Raw genomic sequence first — 20,669 nt, 5'->3', positions numbered from 1 at the left:
TGGATCAAGGAGAGATGGGGCTCAGGCTGGATGGAATGAGGAGAAATGCCTTGTTGGCCCGGAACTTCCTCTCCTACGTCAGAATTGACGTCAGGGAGCGGAATGCTGGTCAGCGCAACACTTCTGCAGGGAAAGCTTGGGACGGCGGTGGCTTGCGGGCTGTTCCCCGATTGCGGTGGCAGCAAACCGAGTGGCTTGGGCGACGGCACGGAGACAGAAAGAAGGGGGAACAGGGAGACAGAAAGAAAAAGTTGGGGGAGAGAATGAGGTCTGGAGGAGAGGAAACATACAGGAGGCTGAAAGAAAGGAAGAAAGATTGGATGCACAGTCAGAAGAAGAAAGTGCAACCAGAGACTCATGAAATCACCAAATAGCAAAGGTAGGAAAAATGATTTTATTTTCAATTTAGTGATCCTGTATATAGCATTAAGATAAGAAACAATATATGCAGTGTTAGATTTGTTTTATAATGGTTTTGCGGCTCCAAGTTTTTTTTTCTTTTCGAAAACGGGTCCAAGTGGCTCTTTATGTCTTAAAGGTTGCAGACCCCTGCCCTAGGCACTCATATTTATACATCCTGTGGTAATGTGAGTGAGAGCAGGACATGGAGCCAAGTAAGACAAGCCCAACGAGAGTTACCAGACATCTGGAAAAAACTGAACATGTCTTCTTTTTAGAGGACTGCTGGGCTCCCGGAAAGCCCCACCAAGCATCTGGAGGACCTATGCCGTTTGCCGGCTTTCTTTTTCACTGCCGCCTCCTCTCAGCTGCTGCTACTGCACCGCACCCTGTGCCATTCGGACAACGAGTTCTCATGCCGCTATCAGCGTGATTTCGTGCACATGTCCAAGCAGCTGCACGTCACGCCCTGCACTGCGCAGCCCGATTCGCCGCCGTGGCCAACGAACTGTTCCGAGACTACTTGAACTGGGGGCGCATCGTGGCCTTCCTGGAATTCGGCGTGCTGTGCGCAGAGAGTGTCAACTGCGAGATGGCGCCACTCATGGAGTTCATAGTGGGCTGGATGACGGAGTATCTGAATGCACCTGCAGCCCTGGATCCAGGAGCAGGGAGGCTAGGTATGTGCGCGCCAGCACTCTCTGTGTGCTCCTTGTCCTCTCCCCTTCCTCCTCTGTCTAGTGGTCTATTCTAAGACCCGCACACGTAGAGAATTGATTGGTTATGTTATATAGTTTGCAAAGGTACTGTGTGGGATGATTCATTTTTGGGGGGTGAGTGGGGGACAGGTGGCGGGTTATTGGTTTTCCCTTTTGCAGGATATGTATATGCATGCACATACAATAATATTTCAGTCATTCCTCAATTTCGAGTTCGTTGTTTCTAGTTTTTAATGTGTAGAAAAGCTTGGTATCCATAATTTTCTGAACAAAATTTTTCTTTTGGCTAATAAATAGGTTTTATTGACTTCTGCTATTACCCCTTCTCAATAAAAAAAATGCGAGAGGCTTTCTAGTAAACATAATTTTATTGAATTTAAAAGTTAATAAATTTTGTTTGCCACCCCTTTCTATTTATTTATTTATTTATTTATTTTTTGCTTTAGGATAAAGTAGTATATTAGTTGTGTTGATAAAAATTTATAAACAAAGCCCTGCCAGCTGAACATCTCTTTCTGTAGTTCAGCAGCAGGAACTTTGATTTATAAGAAAGGAATAAGCTAAATATTACAGTACTAAGGCTTATATGGATGCAGCGGGGATGGTGACGGGGCGGTGAATGGGATGGCAGTGACGGGGTGGTGCAGAGGATGGTGGGACGGGACGGTGACGGGGACAGATTTTTTCCCCGTGTCATTCTCTATAGTAGACGTAAGCAATTGTTCTAGATCTTTACCCCATAATGCTGCCTGATGTGAGAGAAGATGTTGATGAGCTATCTAATGTTAATGAACTATCTAATTTTTGTAATCTAACAGGGGTCCAAAAATTTCTATGCAACAAAAATAAACACGTTTGTCTCATAGATGCTGACGCTGTACATCTCCAAGACTAAATCCGTGGCCATTGAGTAGCAGAAATCTGCTGCTTAATCTCAATTCTCCAAATATCTCTCAAACTTGTTTTTGGTTTCTTATTCATATAACCAGATATTAATTTATATCACCGGGCAGCCTGATGCCCTAGGAAATCTGTCTGGAAGTATAGGACCAGCAAGCTATATTGATTTTTTTAGATTTCGCCAATCGGGGAATCCCTTCTGAATGGCTTGTTTCAACTGCAACCACTTATAAATTTGAGACTTTGAAATACCGAATGATTGTAGTCGTGAAAAATCAAGCATTTTCCCATTTGATAAAACATCATCTAGTGTACGTATACCTACCTGCATCCAATGCTTCCAGAAGATCTTAGACTCGCCAATTTGAATCTTGGAGTTTAGCCATAAGGATTGACACGTGGATTTTTCTACTGGAATATCTGTAAAATTGTTAATAAATTTCAAGGTTTTCCAGGTGCCAAATAAAATGCTATTGTCCTTAACATATCTGGGCAACTTGATACTGAACACATGAAACAACCGTAATGGGAACATAAGTTGCCACTCTAAGTAAAGCCAATCAGGTAGATGTTCCATGAGCTCAGGAAGGATCCAATATATACCCTGACGCCGTATATAGGCCTGATGGTACCTATAAAAGTTTGGGAAATTTACCCCACTCACCGCAATTGTTTTTTGTAAAAATGTTCCTCTGTGTGCAGTGGCGTAGTGAGGGTGAATGGCACCCAGGGCGGGGATTCCCCTCTCCCACTCTCTTCCCTGCCCACCCTAACCCCCCCCCCCCCCCCCCGCCACACACACATGCTCCTTCCCTGTACCTTTTTAACTTCGGTGCAAAAAGCCACCACCTTGCCGCCCCATATCGGCTTAGGCACTGGCGTCACTTCCTAGGCGAGGGTCCCGGAAGTGACAGAGAGAGCGCCAAAGCCGACATGGGCAGCAAGTTGGTGGTTGCTTGCGCCAAAGTTAAGAAGGCATGGGGAAGGGAAGGGGCGCATGTGAGGCAGGGGGAGGAGTGGGAAGGGATGGCAGAGAGGAGGAGGGGTGCCAGCACCCTGAGCAAGACTGCGCCCGGGGCAAACCACCCCCCTCCGTACCCCTTTATTACGCCACTGTCCATGTGTCTTTATAAGGCAGTAGCATAAATTCTGCAAAAGAGGCTCTTAGCATATAAATGGCACCTCTGCTCATGCAGCACCAAACTCCTCCCCTCTGCGCCTACTCTAAAGTCACATGCAAGGACGCACTGCGCATGCTTTTACACGTGAGACAGTTACACAAAGGCCTTTTACATTCACAAAGTGGCTTTTCACAAGGGAGAGGTTTTTAAAATGACTTCCTTTTTGCTTGAAAGATATTCAAGGCCTATTTTTCTCAAGATCTGGTTTGGCTAGGGGGCATGTTGATTTCTAAAAAATATATATACCCTTTAGTTTGCCACCGCTATTCATCAGCCTCTGTGCAGTTTTTTAGATTTTCCATTCTTCTGGGAATGCAATGCGGCACTAATAATGACCCTGCTTCCGTGCATTGATTTCAGGCTGCTGGATTCTGTTAGCTGGCACCCTTGACTGTGGCTGGGCTCATTCTGACAGACAGGAATATGTATGTCCAAAAGCGTAAGCACGCAGTGCCTCCATGGTGATTTATCATTTCCATGCTTTTTTAGCTTTGCCTTCTATTTTTGACTCGTCTGCTGTAGCAAGCTGTAGCAAGGACTGAAGGTTTTGAAAGATGACACTGTAATAATGGAAATGGCTACCACGTTCTTGCCATTGAAAACCTCTCCCAAAAATGTGACCAGACAAGTTTTCTGTTTTGATCAGGGCTACACTTGAGAATGAATTGCCTTAAAAGTTCCCAAGTTACCAACATTATTAAAATTTGATATACCGCCTTAAAAATTATCAAAGCGGTGTACATTAAAAATATAAAACTAGGAACATACGTACTATTAATACTTTGGGTAGATACATGACAGACCGAAACATAAGGGAGGAAGGGTAGAACTACAATCAATTATAGGAAAGGAAAAAAGGATGTCATAAAACGGGAGGGAAGTTATGCTCTTCCTTAATTATTATTTTTGGCCGTAATCAATGAGATTGGATGGGAAGTCATAAGTTATATGCATCCTTGAAATTTGTTTAAAAGTAGGTCTGTGACTAACCCCCTGATTCACTGATGGTCTTATGCTGTAATAATCATCTGATGTCAAGTTAAAAGGCATCAAGGCAGTACCAAATCTGATAATGAAAAGAGCCAGCATTCTAACCTAATTTCCCATTTGCTTTTCAGAATTTTCAAATGGAAAGAAACAGGCTGGAGCAACTCGCGAGGCCTGCCACAAAAGGGGGGGGGGGCCTTGCAGGTCAGGGTAGGGAGAATAGTCAATAGGGAAAGAGAGGGGTGGGGACAAGGTGAGCAACGGGCAATTAAATTGGGACTCTCCCAGTGCAGCCATCTTTTCAGCGGCGCACCGGGAGGAAGAGGACTCCCACCCTCCCGCCCGATGAGCTACATGTCAGCACATTGCCGGCGTAACCGCCAAGGCAGCGGCCGAGCTCATCGCAGCAGGCAGGATTGGTTACCCAGGGAGGAGCCACAAGATGAGCAGAGGGGGTTCCACGTAGGAGAAAGGGGATTATGATTTGTGCCACTCTAAGGTGAGGGCTCCTATCCCTCGATGGCTAATGAGAAACCCCTTCTTGGATGGAGGGGCATGCCCGAGAAGTGACCAGTGGTACTCACTCACTTGAACGGAGCAGTCAGTGGGGCAGGAGCAGTCAGTGGGGCCCCAGTAGCTTGGACGGCAGCTCGAGCCAAGTGGGAGTAGAGCATGGCTTGAACAGCGGTACCTACTCATATACAATTAGCTATACATTTTGAAAATGACTAATGTACATGGCATTGGCTATAGTCCCCCCTCGCTTCGTATGATAGTGTGGCCTCCCGGGTCGAGATTAGGACAGCTAGTAGATGGGGTAGAATTCAGTGATAGATATAGTAGTTATTGCTAGTACTAAGAATTGATATGCTTATTAGAAGAATTAAGTTGTATTCTAGTGATAAATACTGTATCACTTATTGTTAAGTAACCATGCTGCGGCCTACAATAAACTTCTCTTAGCGGAAATGTACCTCGACTCAGACTGCATTTTGTTGGGGAGGGGGGGAGGTCATGGGCAGAGTGACCTGGCTGAGGCCTCCCCAATTTTGTGAGGGTGTGTATTTAAAGACATTTATCCAAGTAAGAGTTTGTTATATGGCAACCTGAACTCTAGTGGTAGTAATGCAAGACTATTACTAGGATCGTGGGTGCCATTTGGAACCTGGGGATGAAAGGGACAGGAGAGATTGTGGATTACTTTTGCCTCATATCCTCTAGACTACCAGAGATAACTCAATAGGCCCAGGAGATGCCTCTGGGGAGAAGGAGTGAACTCTGTAGGGGGAAAGAAGACCCATGAACCTCGGACTATGATTTATTTTTAACGCACAGGGCCTTTTAAGATATGCATATATCACTGGAACTGGAGGCCTAACATAAGGTATTTATAAGTTACATGTGTACACGTATGCTCGTAGCTCATAACATGTACCATTCTGCTCATGTGCACGTCCACCTCTAAAATACATATTACAGATATTTACTGTATAAAACATAGACATGCATCCAGCATATATATAAATATTATGCACTTGTGTGTGTGTGTGTGTGTATGTATATATATATATATATATATATATATATATAAATATATGTGTATATATATATATATATATATATATGCTAGTAGTATAAACATTTATGTTCGTAATTGTGATCCACAAGTCGATGGTATCTAATTAGACTAGCCTTAATTAGATAATTGTTAGTACCCAATTATTGGTGCTAATTGATTTTTGATGGTGCTAATTGATTCTTTAATTAAATTGCATACGCAAATTGGCTACGTCCCCATATTTGGGCACGTAATTTTGAGCGCCATATATAGAATTAAGACTTATACCTTTATTGAATCAAGTTGAGCGCTCAAATTTCAATAGGTGTCTAATATATTCAATATGATGATTTTGATATCTGCCACATTTTTTCAGAAACTGTTTTATGTGACTTTTTGACCTACTGTGTACCCTTATTTGTCTGACAATAGATTATTGCTCTGATGTGGATCTTCCCTGAACTATTATAAGCCATTGTTTAGCATTCTTGTGTATTATGTATTAGAGCTATGTGGAAAATCTGAGGCTTAAATGGGTCAATCACTTCATAAAGGCAGTTAGAAAGTCTCAATACATAAATAAAATCAGGTGAATTTCAGCCTGGTTAAAGTTTGACAGATTTTTGGATTTTGCTGAGGTTTGCAGGAACATTCATTGACATTTCCACTGAAAATCAAATCTGCAAGCTCCCTACAGATTCATTGCCTATATTTGGTCTGACTCAGCATGTATTTTCTTTTGTTCCTAATCATGTGATCAAGCATTTTATTTTTATCAAGGATATATAATTTTATAACAGAGCACCTAGGCTGTCAAGGCACATAGGTGCATTTGTTGCAACTACCATATAAAGCAACATACGTACAAATATATTATCACATGCATAGGATCCCTAAATTGATAAACACAGATGATCCCTAAATGATAAATATAGAGAATTCCTATGTAGAAAAAATATGAAATGAAAAGAACATGACGTGATTTTGGCAGATCAGCAAATATTGGCTAAAACAATTGTTGAGACAGTACAGATATCCAGGGAATGTGTTGGCTGTATAATCCATGAGCAGCTTGGTATGCAGAAGCTGTCAGCCAAGCGGGTACCCAAATGTTTGAATGTTGATTGAAAAATGACATTTGAGTTGACACTTCCAAGTTGATTTTGTATAATGTGACCATTTATTTTTTTTCATCAAAACGGGACATCCATTAATTTTCAGTCCCACCCCCAATTCTGCCCTAGCCCCACCCTAGCCCCGCCCCCAATTCCACCCCCAATTTCCTCCATTCATTTTTCATGTATACATAATATCTTATTAATTCATAATGGTAACCATAAAATTAAAAAACCCACAAAGCACACTATACGCAGAGAAAATGTTAATTCTATTTATTTGGGTATTAAACAGGACAGTTTAGATCGTCTTCAGTTAATACAGCGGCCAAACTTATTTTGGGAAAGAGAAAGTACGACCATGTTTCCCCATTGCTGAGAAACTCTATTGGCTTCCGGTCCATCACAGGATACAGTTCAAGTGTGCATGTGTGGTTTTCAAACTCCTTTATTGAATATTTGATGCTTTGATTCCCCTTAGTGGGAATTCCTTTAGATCCTGCTATTCAAGAATTACAACAATTCACAAATTAGCATTTCCTTCTCTGAAAGGTATTAAATGCAATGGGAAGCTTAGTAAATCTTTAACTTTTAAATTGGTGAGAATTTGGAATGGACTTCCAGATTCTCTAAGACTGGTAGATCAAGTATTTCAATTTTGAAAATGTTTAAAAACCTGGTTGTTTTCACAATAGTTAATTTGATTTTAGCTGTCGTATAGTAATTTTAAGCAATTCAACATACTTTTTTCTAACTTTTTCCATCTGTCTAATCTAACCAATTTCTGTTTTTATCCCACAGTTTTTACTTATTATGTTTCATTTTTTAACGAACTGTAAACTGAGTTGAGCTCCTTAGGGAGTAGATTCGGTATATAAAATGAAGATTAGATTAGATTAGATATTTGGGGGGTTTTCAAAGATGTCAAGGCAGATGACTTTAAAATATGCAATGTCACCTCAGTAACTATAGAAAAATAGACAAATATAGTGCAAAATATAGACAGCAGATATAAATTCTCAAAACTGACACATTTTGATCACTAAATTTAATATAAAATCATTTTTCCTACCTTTGTTGTCTGGTGATTTAATGAGTCTCTGGTTGCACTTCCTTCTGATTGTGCATCCAATATTTCTTTCTTTCTTTCGCCAGCCCCATCCCCTGTGGGTCCAGGTCTCTCTTTCTTTCTCTAGCCCCCATCCCCTTTATGTCTAGGTCTTTCTCTTTCTTTCGCCAGCCCCATCCCCTTTGAGTCCAGGTCTCTCTCTTTCTTTCTCCAGCCCCATCCCCTTTGGGTCTAGGTCTCTCTCTCTTTTTCCTCTGTTACCCTCCCCATATCCAGTGTCAGTTCTCGCTCTCTTTTCCCTCTGTTACCATTGTCAGTTCTTCTTTTTACCTTTGTTCCAGGTCTCCCTTTCTTTCCCTCCTCTGTTATGATCTTGCATCTCTCTGCTCTTCCTCAGGGTCTCTCCCCCTCTGTCTGCACCTTGCATAGTCCTGCTTCTGCCTCCTGTCTTTCCCCTTTGGTCCAGGCCTTTCTCTCTCTAGTCTTTCTTCTGCTTACAACTCCCCCCCCCTTTCTCTGCCTCTATCTCTTCTTCCTTCCTTCCTTCCTCCCTCCCTCCTTCCTATGTCCCCCTCACTGCCTTCCAGCCTTTGTCCTACCAGCCTACCTTCCTCTCTCCCTGCCACACTAAAGTCAGCCTGCCCCCCCCAACCGGCCTCCGCTGCTGCTTCCTGCCCATCAAAGCCTGGCTTACCGTTGCTTCAACCCCCCCCCCCCCCGCAGTCCGCTGCCCGCTGCAACTAAAGAAAAGGAAGGGCCAGGCGCCGGCCCACAAACCTTCTTCCCGACATCAATTCTGATGTCGTAGAGGATGTTCCAGACCAACCAGGGGTTGAGGGGGGGAGCAGGCTTCAGCGCTGGAGGGAGGCAGGTAGGCAGGCTGGCTTTGGCGCGGCAGGGAGGGAGGGGAAGAGATCACCTGTACCGTTGTCCCTACGCACATCTTCGGGATGTAGTCTATGAAAACGGGACATTTTGGTGGCCCAAAGCTGTGTGTTGGGACAACGGGACAGGAGATCTAACAATGAAACAGTCCATTTAAAACGGGACATATGATCACATTAATTTTGCAGCATTTTCAGCTATCTGGTGCCAACTTTTTGGAACAACTAGTTACTGACTAGTGGTTACACTACTATGACTACTGGCTAGTGGTCACCCCACTATAATCTTAAGAACATAAGAACATAAGAAGTTGCCTCCGCAGGGGCAGACCAGAAGTCCATCCTGCCCAGCAGTCCGCTCCCGCGGCGGCCCATCAGGCCCACTGCCTGAACAGTGGTCTCTGACTAATTTTGTAATTTACCTCTAATCCTGTCCCTATAACCTTACCTCTACTCCTATCTGTACCCCTCAATCCTTTTGTCCTCCAGGTAACTGTCCAGACCTTCTTTGAAGCCCTGTAGCGTACTTCTGCCTATCACATCCTCTGGCAGCGCGTTCCATGTATCCACCACCCTCTGGGTGAAAAAGAACTTCCTGGCGTTTGTTCTAAACCTTTTCCCTTTCAATTTCTCCGAGTGCTCCCTTGTACCTGTGGTTCCCCCTTAGTTTGAAAAATCTGTCCCTATCCACTTTTTCTATGCCCTTCATGATCTTGAAGGTTTCTATCATGTCTCCCCTGAGTCGTCGCTTTTCCAGGGAGAAAAGCCCCAGCTTTTTCAGTCTGTCAGTATATGAGAGGTCCCCCATACCTTTTATTAGCTTAGTTGCCCTTCTCTGGACTCTCTGAAGTACCGCCATGTTTTTCTTGAGGTACGGCGACCAGTACTGGACACAGTACTCCAGGTGCGGGCGCACCATTGCACGATACAGTGGCAGGATGACTTCCTTCGTCCTGGTTGTGATACCTTTCTTAATGATACCCAGCATTTTGTTCGCTTTCCTTGAGGCTGTGGCGCACTGCGCCGACGCCTTCAATGTTGCGTCCACCTTCACTCCCAGGTCTCTTTCAAGGTTGCTCACCCCTAGCGGTGATCCCCCCATCTTGTAAGTGAACATCGGGTTCTTTTTCCCAATATGCATGACCTTGCATTTCCCTATGTTGAAGCTCATTTGCCACTTTTTGGCCCACTCTTCCAGCGTTGTCAGATCTTTTTGGAGGTCTTCGCAGTCCTTCATGGTTATGACCCTGCTGTATAATTTAGTGTCATCCGCAAATTTAATAACCTCACATTTTGTTCCCGCCTCCAGGTCGTTAATAAATATATTGAACAGGAGCGGTCCCAGCACCGACCCTTGTGGAACTCCGCTCGTGACCCTTTGCCAATCTGAGTAATGGCCCTTTACTCCAACCCTCTGTTTCCTGTCCGCCAGCCAGTTTTTGATCCATCGGTGGACCTCCCCTTGCACCCCGTGGTTCCATAGCTTCCTTAGCAGTCTTTCGTGTGGTACCTTGTCGAAGGCTTTTTGGAAGTCAAGGTAAATGATGTCTATAGATTCCCCTTTATCCACCTGGCTGTTCACCCCCTCAAAGAAGTATAATAAGTTAGTGAGGCATGACCTGCCTTTGCAGAAGCCATGCTGGCTCGGCTTTAGCTGCCCAGTGTTTTCGATGTGTTCCCAAATGCTGTCTTTAATCAGCGCTTCCATCATGTTTCCAGGGACCGAGGTCAAGCTCACCGGCCTGTAGTTTCCTGGGTCTCCCCTTGAGCCTTTCTTGAAGATGGGCGTGACATTTGCTACTTTCCAGTCCTCTGGGATCTCTCCAGTTTTTAGGGATAGGTTGCATATTTGTCGAAGTGGCTCAGCTATTTCGTTCCTTAGTTCCTTGAGTACCCTTGGGTGAATGCCGTCCGGACCTGGCGATTTGTCGCACTTTAGCCTGTCTATCTGCCTGAGGATATCTTGAGACAAAACAACAGTCTATGCAATAGTAGTATTCAGGTTCTCCAAGGCCAAGAAAAATTCAAGACCTAACAATCAGTAGGAAAGGTCATGACCACAGTGTTTTGCGATCAGGAAGGTGTTGTAATAACTGACTATCTTCTAAAAGGCCAAACAGTTAATGTAGGCTACTGTTACTTGCTGTGCCAATTAAATGAGACATTGAAAGAAAAAAAGAGAGGGAGGAAAGTTGTGGAGAGTTGTTTTTGGTTTTGTTTTTTTTTTGCAAGACAATGCATCTGCTCTCAAGGCTGGCAAAATGATGGATGTTTTGAAGCAGTTGGGATTTCAGTGCATAGACCACCTTACTCACCAGATCTTGCTCCATCTGACTATTTTCCGTTTCCAAACCTTAAAAATAATTTGAAAAGTATGACAATTTTGAGTGATCGGTGGTGATTGCAGCAACGGAGCAGTATTTTAGTGACCAGACATCAGAATATTTTTTGGAAATAGAAATTTGCCAAGTGTGTTGAACTTTGGGGTGAATATGTGAAATAGCTTGTAGGTTTCATTGCTCCATGTCATTCCCTTCTTGGTTGGGCTGAGAACTTTTCAGCACTCCTTCATACAAGCCTCAGTTTATAAATTCCCAGGACATACTGTGCATCTGCCACATCCTATAGATTTACTTGTGACACTGAACACCATAGTGAGTCTACTTTCACCGTATATTCAGTCAGCTTAAACCTAGCAAGCTTAAACCAAGGAAGACTTCAACGTCTTAATTAAATTGTTCATTTTAATACAGTTGATCACACATAAGAGAAAGATATACACTTACAGTGAGATGTGATGGAATAAGGGTTCTGCAATTACAGTTTTGAGTCTGTTTTGTGACCAGCTCTTCTGATACCGGCAGAGCGGGGGCTGAGTGGGAAACAGCTTCATGCTGCTGGTAATGAGTACCGGTAATACTTAAAGGTAAAAAAAAAAACCACCATAAATTTCTAAGGCTTGGGCAATTAAGCAGTAGGATTACTACTTCAGCATGGAAAGGTTTAGGTCTCTCAACACACTAGCATTCTAAAAAGCTGCCTTCTCTTCATGAGAGCTACACAGATATTCAGTGGGATGTGGAGATCTGCTCCTACCAACATGTATAGGGCAGCCATGCAAACCAGAAAGGTTCCATAGAAACATAGAAACAGACGGCAGATAAGGGCCACGGCCCATCTAGTCTGCCCACCCTAATGACCCTACCCTGCCTTTGCCTTGTGAATAGATCCCATGTGCCAATCCCATTAGGCCTTAAAATCAGGCACGCTGCTGGCCTCAATCACCTGCAATGGAAGACTATTCTAGCGATCAACCAATGCAGTGAGAACAGAGTACAGATGCTCAGAGAGGGTCCATCACCTAAGGACCACACTCTCCAGGTGGTTCATTATACACAGCTTTATACTCATTTGTACGTATAGACAATATAATCTGTTATACACAAACAGCAAAATCTGCTCCCTCGCAATGGGGACTGCACAGCTTGTCTTTCATCAAAAGAGGATAAAGTGGATGGAGCTATAAATTCTCTTAAATGCTTGACTCTAGTATATGACCTTATAAGTGATTTATTTGCAAAGCATTCCATGGTCTGTAGTATATTCCAATATTTCCTTAACCCTTTATTTGGCATTGTTACATAAGAACATAAGAATAGCCTTATTGGGCCATACCAATTGTCCATCAAGCCCAGTAGCCCATTCTCACGGTGACCAATACAATTTAGAAAACACATAATAACTGTGTTATTTGAGAGGGAATCAAGTTTTATTTTGATTTGATGAATCGCTTATTTGAAATTTACTAAGCGAATTACAATAAAATAAAAATAAACATATATTTAGACATACTATTTAAAATTTGCATATAATGGGCTAGACCGACAAACTTACAGACAAAATTAATACACAAGGCGTAAAGGAATAAAGTTACAAAGTTAGTGCTTTGAAGAAGAAAAAGAGAACCATAAATGGAAAGAACACAAGGGAGGGCAAAGTGTATCTTTTAAGGGCCACTACTTCACTGTTTAAATATGAATTAAAGATTAAAAGCATCTTTAAAAAGAAAACTTTTAAAGTTATTTTTAAAATGACTAAGGACCTTTTCCTCTTTTATATATTGAGGTAAAGTGTTCCAGAGTTGGGGGGACATCACTGAAAACATATCATGGCGTCTGGTTCCGATCACTTTCAAAGAAGGGACTATTATGAGCTTTTGAGCTGTAGATCGGAGCGAACGTGGTGTATTGATTTTTTTATCTTGACATTTTGTCAGGCAAGCCTGCTTTTTAAAAATAAGTTTCTGTATATAAAGTAAATACAAGAAAAAGAGTACATTTTAGTATGTTTTAATTGTATGTTGAATATTTGTTTGACATTAGTGATGAATGTTTTTATGTAACCTGCTCAGAATTGTGGATATAGTGAGCTATAAAATGTTTTTTAAAATAAATAAAATAACATATAAACCATTCTGATTCTAACAACAGAAGGATGGTATATCTAGTCCCATCCTGTTAGCATATCTGGGTTTAACAGACATGGGGGAAGTTGCTGCTTGCCCTGGGATTGGTAGCATGGAATGTTGCTACCATTTGGGTTTATGTCAGATATTTGTGACCTGATTGGCCAATGATGGAAGCAGGATACTAAGCTAGATGGACCAAGATCTGATCCAGTATGGCTATTCTTACATTCAGGCATAAGGCAGGCTTAAATGTTAGCACCTAAATACAACATTTACATGCATAATTTATAGTATGCAATAACTTATAGGGTAAATTCAAGAAAGGTTGGCTACATTTAGACATCAAACAATTTTGCACAAAAAGACAATTCTATAATGGCAATTCCATATGGAACTGCCTTTAAAAAATACTAATAGGAGTCTGCATTTTTGCACGTAACTTTAGGCACAAACACTTAAGCGAGCTCAAAGGCTGCTATAAACGCTATTGCCTAAAACATCTTTATTATGTTGTTAAGTTAGCATATATTTGATTAAAATTATATATACACTTTTATCTAAAGGTGTCTAGATTTCAGGAGCTCATGTTATATTTTGGGGTGAGTTTTTGAGGGGCTTTGGTCGTGCCAAACTGGGTTCAATTCCCACTGCAGTGCCTTGTGACCTTGGGCAAGTTACTTAACCTCTGTTGCACCAGACACAAAACTTAGATTGTGAGCCCACTAAGGACAGATAAAGTACCGGAATATATTGTGAACAGTGCTGCGTAAACTTAGTAGTACTATTGAGATTATTAGTTGTTGTTGTAGTAGTAGCATTGTTAATTGGGTTGATTTTTGTTTGAAGTGCCTAAGTACTTGCAGTTAGGCATGAACTGTTAATGATAGAATTCAATAACATCATTCTCAGTTGCTTGGCATGATGTTGACTCATCCATACACCCAAGTCCATGCCCTCTTTAGAGTTGTGTACCATAGAAATTAGGCATTCAGAGGCAGATTCTGTATAGCCCACCTAAAAAAAAAATGTTGCTTAGTGTGGTCCTAAGCGTGATTCTAAAAAGTTAAGCATACTGTATAGAATCAGACTAAGTGCTGCCTAAAAGCATTAGGCCTCACAATTTTTAGGCACACATTATTTATGCCATGGTTTTCTTGGCCTAAAAGCCCACATTTAAGTTAGGCACACAACAGTGCCTAAGTCAAAAACAGGCACCTAATTCAAAAACACACCCATGATCGGTCCCTAACCATACCCACTTTTAGCTATGCACTTTGGACTAGGTGATTTTTTTGAGTTAGGTGCTTAAGTCCAATTTATGTCAATTATAAGGTGTTAAGTGCAAATTATTGGCGCTGATTATGCCTATTAATCAATAAAGTTAGGCGCATACATCGGCTTGGCATGCCAATGTAGATGCCCAACTTTAGGTGGACTTTATAGACTCTGCCCCTCAGTTTACTCTGCCCCTCAATAGGGGTGTAAACCAGTTGTGTATGTAATGATAAATTTTTGCCAATTAGCGCTTGTTAAGACTAATTATTGGTACTTATAGCTGATTAATTAATTAATTAAATTTATTTTCTATCCCGTTGTCCACAAAGAGCTCAGAACGGCTTACAGGTTAAACATGCATATTATATAGTTGACAGGTTACAATTTGACATAATTACAGAACAAGTTTACTAGACAAGGTTGTATCCTAACTTGATACAAACTAGGGATCTAGTACAAATAGAGTTTCTAGGTTACAATTTGCATGGTTATCCTTGGCAGGGCATGTTTTTTCAATACAAGTTTTTAACCTAATGTGACACACATTGAGATCTAGAACCAATATACATTTCTATGCAATCCATTTGTTATGGGCAGGTCAGGGCTGTTACTTCTTTTCTGTGTACTGGAGCCGTGTAAAATGGTTTGGGATAAGTGCCAGTTTAGCAATATGGGGGAAACCACTGCCCTGTATCAGTAGCATGGAATGTAGCTACTCCTTGGGTTTTGTGACCTGAATTGGCCACCGTGAGAACGGGCTACTGGCTTGATGGATCATTGGTCTGACCCTGTAAGGCTATTCTTATGTTCTTAATTAAGGATCCATTTCACCAGATTGCGCTAAAATGTAACCTTACTGCATCCGCACCTGGGTCATTCCTGCTGTGCTAAGGCCATTTTTACTGCCACAGAAACACAGAACAAAGAAAAATGAAGGCAGATAAAGACCATATGGTCTTTCTACTCTGTTTTGTTCATGTCATTTACTATCACTTCCTATCACTTAGAGATCCAATATACTTATTCCAAGCTTTCTTGAATTCAGATACATTTTTTGTCTCCACCACCTCCACCGGAAGGCCATTCCATGCATTCACCACCCTTTCCATGAAAAAATATTTTCTGGGGTTACTTCTTAGTCTATCCCCTTTTCACCTTCATCCTATGCACTCTCCCTCATTCCAGATACCTATGTGGAACCATGTCAATGGCTTTGCTAAAATCTAAATACACCACATCTAGCACCCTCCCTCTACCCAATTCTCTGGTCACCCAGTGAAAGAAATTGATCAGATTTGTCTGACAAGACCTGTCTCTAGTGAATCCATGTTGCCTCAGGGCCTGTAATCCATTGGATTTCATAGACTTCACTGTTCTTTGTTTTAAAAATGTTTCCATTAATTTACTTACCACAGAAATCAGACTTAATGGCCTATAGTTCCCTGCATCTTCCTTACTTCCACTTTTGTGGAGAGGGACCACATCTGCCCTTCAGTCCTCCAGTACTACTCCCAACTCTTTAGATGTATTTAAAAAGTAAGCCATTCGAGCTGCCAGAACTTGCCTAAGTTCCTTCAGTACCCTCAAATATACACCATCAGGCCCCATTGCTTTGTCCACATTTAGTTTAGCTAACTTTTCACAATCATGGTCCTCTGAAAATTGTTCAATATCTACCACACCTCCATTCCTAGTTGCCTTTGTCTTCTGTGGCTAGGAGTTATATAACAAATATGGTCCCTAAAAAGAGGAACACTGATTTTTCTAAGGAAGAGACCCTAGAGATGTGCAGATTGACCCTGCACCCTAGGAGGTAGAAGGTCAGCCTGCAGACATCCCTCAATCTCCGGAGATGTTTCCAGAGTCGACGCAGAAGATAAGACTGAATTTTACAGTCTGTCATCCTGGTATGTATGAAGGAAACAATGGTATTGATAGAATGTGTTTTGTAGATGAGGTAGTGTACATTACAGGCAATGTTTGGGAACTATATGCCATCAGCTAACACCCATGCTGTCACCACTGTGGCCCTTATAACATTATGGCAGGAAATGCCCAGTGCAGTGGTGCCCCCGTGCCCTCCTTTCCACTCCCCCCTTCACCTGACATGCCACATTTGCACCCTTCCTTCCCATCCCCTGTACCTCTTTAAATCTTTGCCAGCGCGAGCAGCTTCTCCAGCCTGCTGCTCATGCCAGGCTTTCCCTTTGACGTCACTTCCTGGCCCCACAACCCAAAAGTGATATCAGAGGGAGCTAGGCCTGCATGAGCAGCCTGCATGAGCTAGGCCTGCATGAGCTAGGCCTGCATGAGGCTAGAGTAGTTGCTCACACTGAAGATTTCAAAAGAGGTACGGGGCGGAAAAAGAAGAGCGCCAGCGTGGCATGGGGGATGGAAAGGTGCCAGCACCCCAACCGAGACAACGCCTGGGGCAGTCTATCCCCCCTTACTACGCCACTGCTTGTGACCTCCCCCCCCCCCCCCCCCCCAGCTATTGTACATGGCCTGAAGAGACACTATCCTATGTAGAGCCCAGACTGCCATATGAATCGAGGGATGTCCAGATTTGGAGGGCCCCTATCCAGTGATGAATGTCTCAGGCACATTGCATTTCAGAGAATACCACTCTACAGATAGATTTAACAGCTATCGGTTTTTGCACTACATAAATTTTGCAGCAGATGCTGTTTACAAACTCACAACCTCTCACCAAAAGTAATTAGAGTTCATTTACAGCAACATTTTTTTAACAATGAATAAACATGCTGACGGTCACCCTTCAAATCAGTTTCTCATCTCTAAATCGTGTCTTCTAATCATCCAAGCATGCTTGCCTAAAAGCATTTCTTGTATAATATGTACCATGTGAAAACTATGCTATATAAGATCAATAGAAAGTGCAGTAGAATTCACCGAAGGCACCAAATGATAGTGTGTAATGGGTTCACAAATGTGGAAGTGTAACAACGTAAATGAATTTATTCACAACTTAAAAAAATACAGGTAGCTAGTGGTTCCGAAATGGAAAGGATGAACCTGCACACAGTAGCTGCAACACTAATATACTGTGATGTAAATACTGCCAAGGAGATAAACATTGAATGTTAAGAGATATCTGAGCTTAAGATATAGCAAATAGTATCTTGGTCCTTACAGAAAATCTTGAGGGACTTTGAGGTGCTGAAGTCCATGTGCAGAAGGAGGAGCCTGTATTCTTTGAGAGTCTCTGCCAAGAGGTGGCTGATGGAAGAGGTAAGGGTCACATTCTGTGTCATGCAAGCTGTGCTTTGGGAGATGGGCTGGGTTGGTAGAAGGGTGGGCCTGCTTGCCTGCCTGAACATTGGATACAAGTGCATGAATCAGGGCCCATATATGTGAGATGTATGTGGCAGACATGACACAAATGTCATTGGTCTGAAACCTTTGGACATCATTCAGTGTATACACATGCAAAGTTGGGTCCATTGGCATAAGCCCTGGCCCACATATTTTCACCAGCAGGGCAATTAGCTTGAGCCCCAGCTTCCAGAGGACTTGCTACTAGCTGTCCATGTGGTAAACCTGGGTCCTGACATCCACTGTATCTAAAGTGGTACACCACTGTATTATTTTAACAATTGCCAGTGTGAAGCTGTATGCACAGTGATGATGTACTATAGACTGATTCATCCACATCATGGGAGCTGAGGAATGCAGACTAAAGGTGGGAACCCTACATAGCAGGTTGACAAGGATGATGCAAAAGAGTCATCATGATATATGTGTGTGTGTGGGGGGGGGGGGGGCAGGCAGAGTAAAGGCATTTGGGAAGGAGGAAGAGTGAGAGACCCTGGACCTGAGGGTAGATGATGGGGACAGAAGAGAGAAGGACATTTACTGAATTACAAGGAAGGAGGGCAGGAAGAGGAAAAGAGATGGAGATGGAGAAGGATAGAGACATAGAAGAGGGATGCCAGGCAGGTAGGGAGGAGGGACAGGAGAGAGGGACAATTGCTGAATTCCTGGGGAGGAGGGGAAGCGAGAAGAGACATGCTAGACATGGGGAGGAATAGGGACTTAGAAGGGGGATGCTGGACAGGTGGGGAGGGAAGATGGGGACACAGAAAGTGTTGCTGGACAGGTGGAGCGATAGGAACAAAGGGAGGCTTGGGGGGTTTCCACCTCCCCCTCATTATGGACTCAGGCTCCTTCCAAACCTGCAGTATCTGTTAAATGGCTGGTGGGAATACCCCAGCTAAAGAGATTTGTTGCCTGAGCATCTCCCTGCCTCTTTTTGTTGTAGCAGTAAAAAGAAACAGAGAAACAAAGAAAAGGCAGATAAAGACCATATGGTTTAACCAGTCTGCCCACCCATGCCATCTACTCTTCCTTACATCCCCTTAGAGATCCTATTTACTTGTCCCAAGCTTTCTTAAATTCAGATACAGTTTTTATCTCCACTACTTCCACTGGGAGGCTGTTTCATATATTCACCTCCATTTCCATGAAGACGTACTTCAGGTTCCTTCTGAGTCTGTCCCCTTCCACCTTCATCCTATGACCCCCTAATTCCAGAGCTTCCTTTCAATTGAAAAATACTTACCTCCAATGTATTTATGCTGCATGGGTATTTAAATGTTTCTATCACATCTCCCCTTTCCCTGCAGATAAATGCCCTATGTAGCATTACAAACATTATCTAAGGAAGCAACACTTAAACGTGGGTTTTTGAGAATCCTGGCCTAAAAGCAACAGTCTGCTAACGCAGCTGTTATGATAGCGAATCAAAAAATAAAACATTCTCAAAAAATTGTACATGCAAATGAAGTCAGTGGATAGCAGCGAAGATTTGCTAAATTTGCATGTGCCTAACGCTGGTGATAGCGATAGGGCACATGCGCAGAAAAAAACACTGTTAAAAAAAACGCAACAGCGGGAGAGATGCCCACACTTTCTCACTGCTCTAAAATTCCCACCGTGACTAGCCCCCTGCAGCGGGAGAGATGCCCACACTCTCCCCTGACCTAAAATCTCTGCCGTGACCACCCCCTGCAGCAGGAGAGATGCCCACACTCTCCCACTGCCCTAAAATTTCTGCAGCGACTACCCCACCATGACCCAACCCGTCTGCGCCCTCCCCCAGAGGTAGAGATGCCCACTCTCTCCTGCTTTCAAGTGACCCTCCTCCCCTTACCTCAAAATAGATGACCCGGGGGGATGTGGGCTTCCTCCTCCCAGCTGCTTGCATCATCTAAAATGGGCCTTCCCCTCCCTGGCTTATATTCGAGTATATATGGTAATGGTTGTCTTGGCCTTTTCTTCCCCAGCTTATATTAGAGTATATACAATAATGGTTGTCTTTTTACTGTATTTTCACCCTTCATATGTGTCACGATAAATTACTGTTAGAGGTCCTCTCTTTTAGAATGGTTAGATTGTCTACCTATTATTCTTCAATTTATATAGGTAGTGCAATTTTGTGGAAGTCACTTCCAGTTGAGATTAGACAAATTATACCTGTTATTTAATTTAGGAAACATTTTGATACCTTATGGAGTCCAGATCCTTTCAGAATTCAGCTAGGATTGCTACTGCTTTGTAGATAATATGCTGGTTGAAGATACATTTTATTTATGTTTCGGAACACAAGAGAGGCAGATGACAAAAAAAAATATAAAATCTGAAAGACATGCTAGCCCCGTTTATACCTCCTGTTTCCACAACATTAAGAAGAAGAACATTTTTTGACATTATCATTTTGTTAATTGTTCAACCTGAGGAATGAACCTTAAACCAAAAGTATTTGAACATTCTAAGACTGGTGAACAATAGGAACAGAGACAGTTTTCTGTCACTCAGAAGGAGAGATATATGTAGTGATTTTGCCCCTGTGGACTGCAGTATATTGGTAAAACCAAAAGACAACTGAAATCTAGAATTGTGGAACATAGGAGTGCAGACACTTGTAAGAATGCTGAAAAAACACTGCTAGAGCATTGCATACAAATTAAAACAACCATATTTCTGAGCATTTATTTTATTTATTCTAAAAATTTCTAGTTCGTCTATAAACTAGGCAGATACAAGTTCACATACATAATGTAAAATGACATACTTAAAATGTAAATCCATTTA

The 20,669-nt window shown here is 42.5% G+C and overlaps 1 protein-coding gene across 3 annotated transcripts in view; it reads left to right on the top strand.

The window, feature by feature from the left end:
- Positions 1-1,010: 1,010 nt before the first annotated feature.
- Positions 1,011-20,669, top strand: part of ADGRA1 (adhesion G protein-coupled receptor A1) — an 873,110-nt gene continuing 853,451 nt past the window's right edge. For 2 of the 3 annotated variants that reach the window (XM_033941643.1, XM_033941641.1), the window contains exon 1: positions 1,031-1,079. The gene's annotated coding sequence lies outside the window, so the exon portion shown is untranslated. Of the gene's footprint in view, positions 1,080-20,669 lie in introns of all 3 variants that reach the window. The other variant, XM_033941640.1, reaches the window with a different exon arrangement.

The sequence above is a fragment of the Geotrypetes seraphini genome, chromosome 4 (assembly GCF_902459505.1).
Source record: "Geotrypetes seraphini chromosome 4, aGeoSer1.1, whole genome shotgun sequence".
In the NCBI taxonomy this organism is placed as follows: Eukaryota; Metazoa; Chordata; class Amphibia; order Gymnophiona; family Dermophiidae; genus Geotrypetes; species Geotrypetes seraphini.
This window is presented reverse-complemented; position numbering and strand designations above follow the sequence as displayed.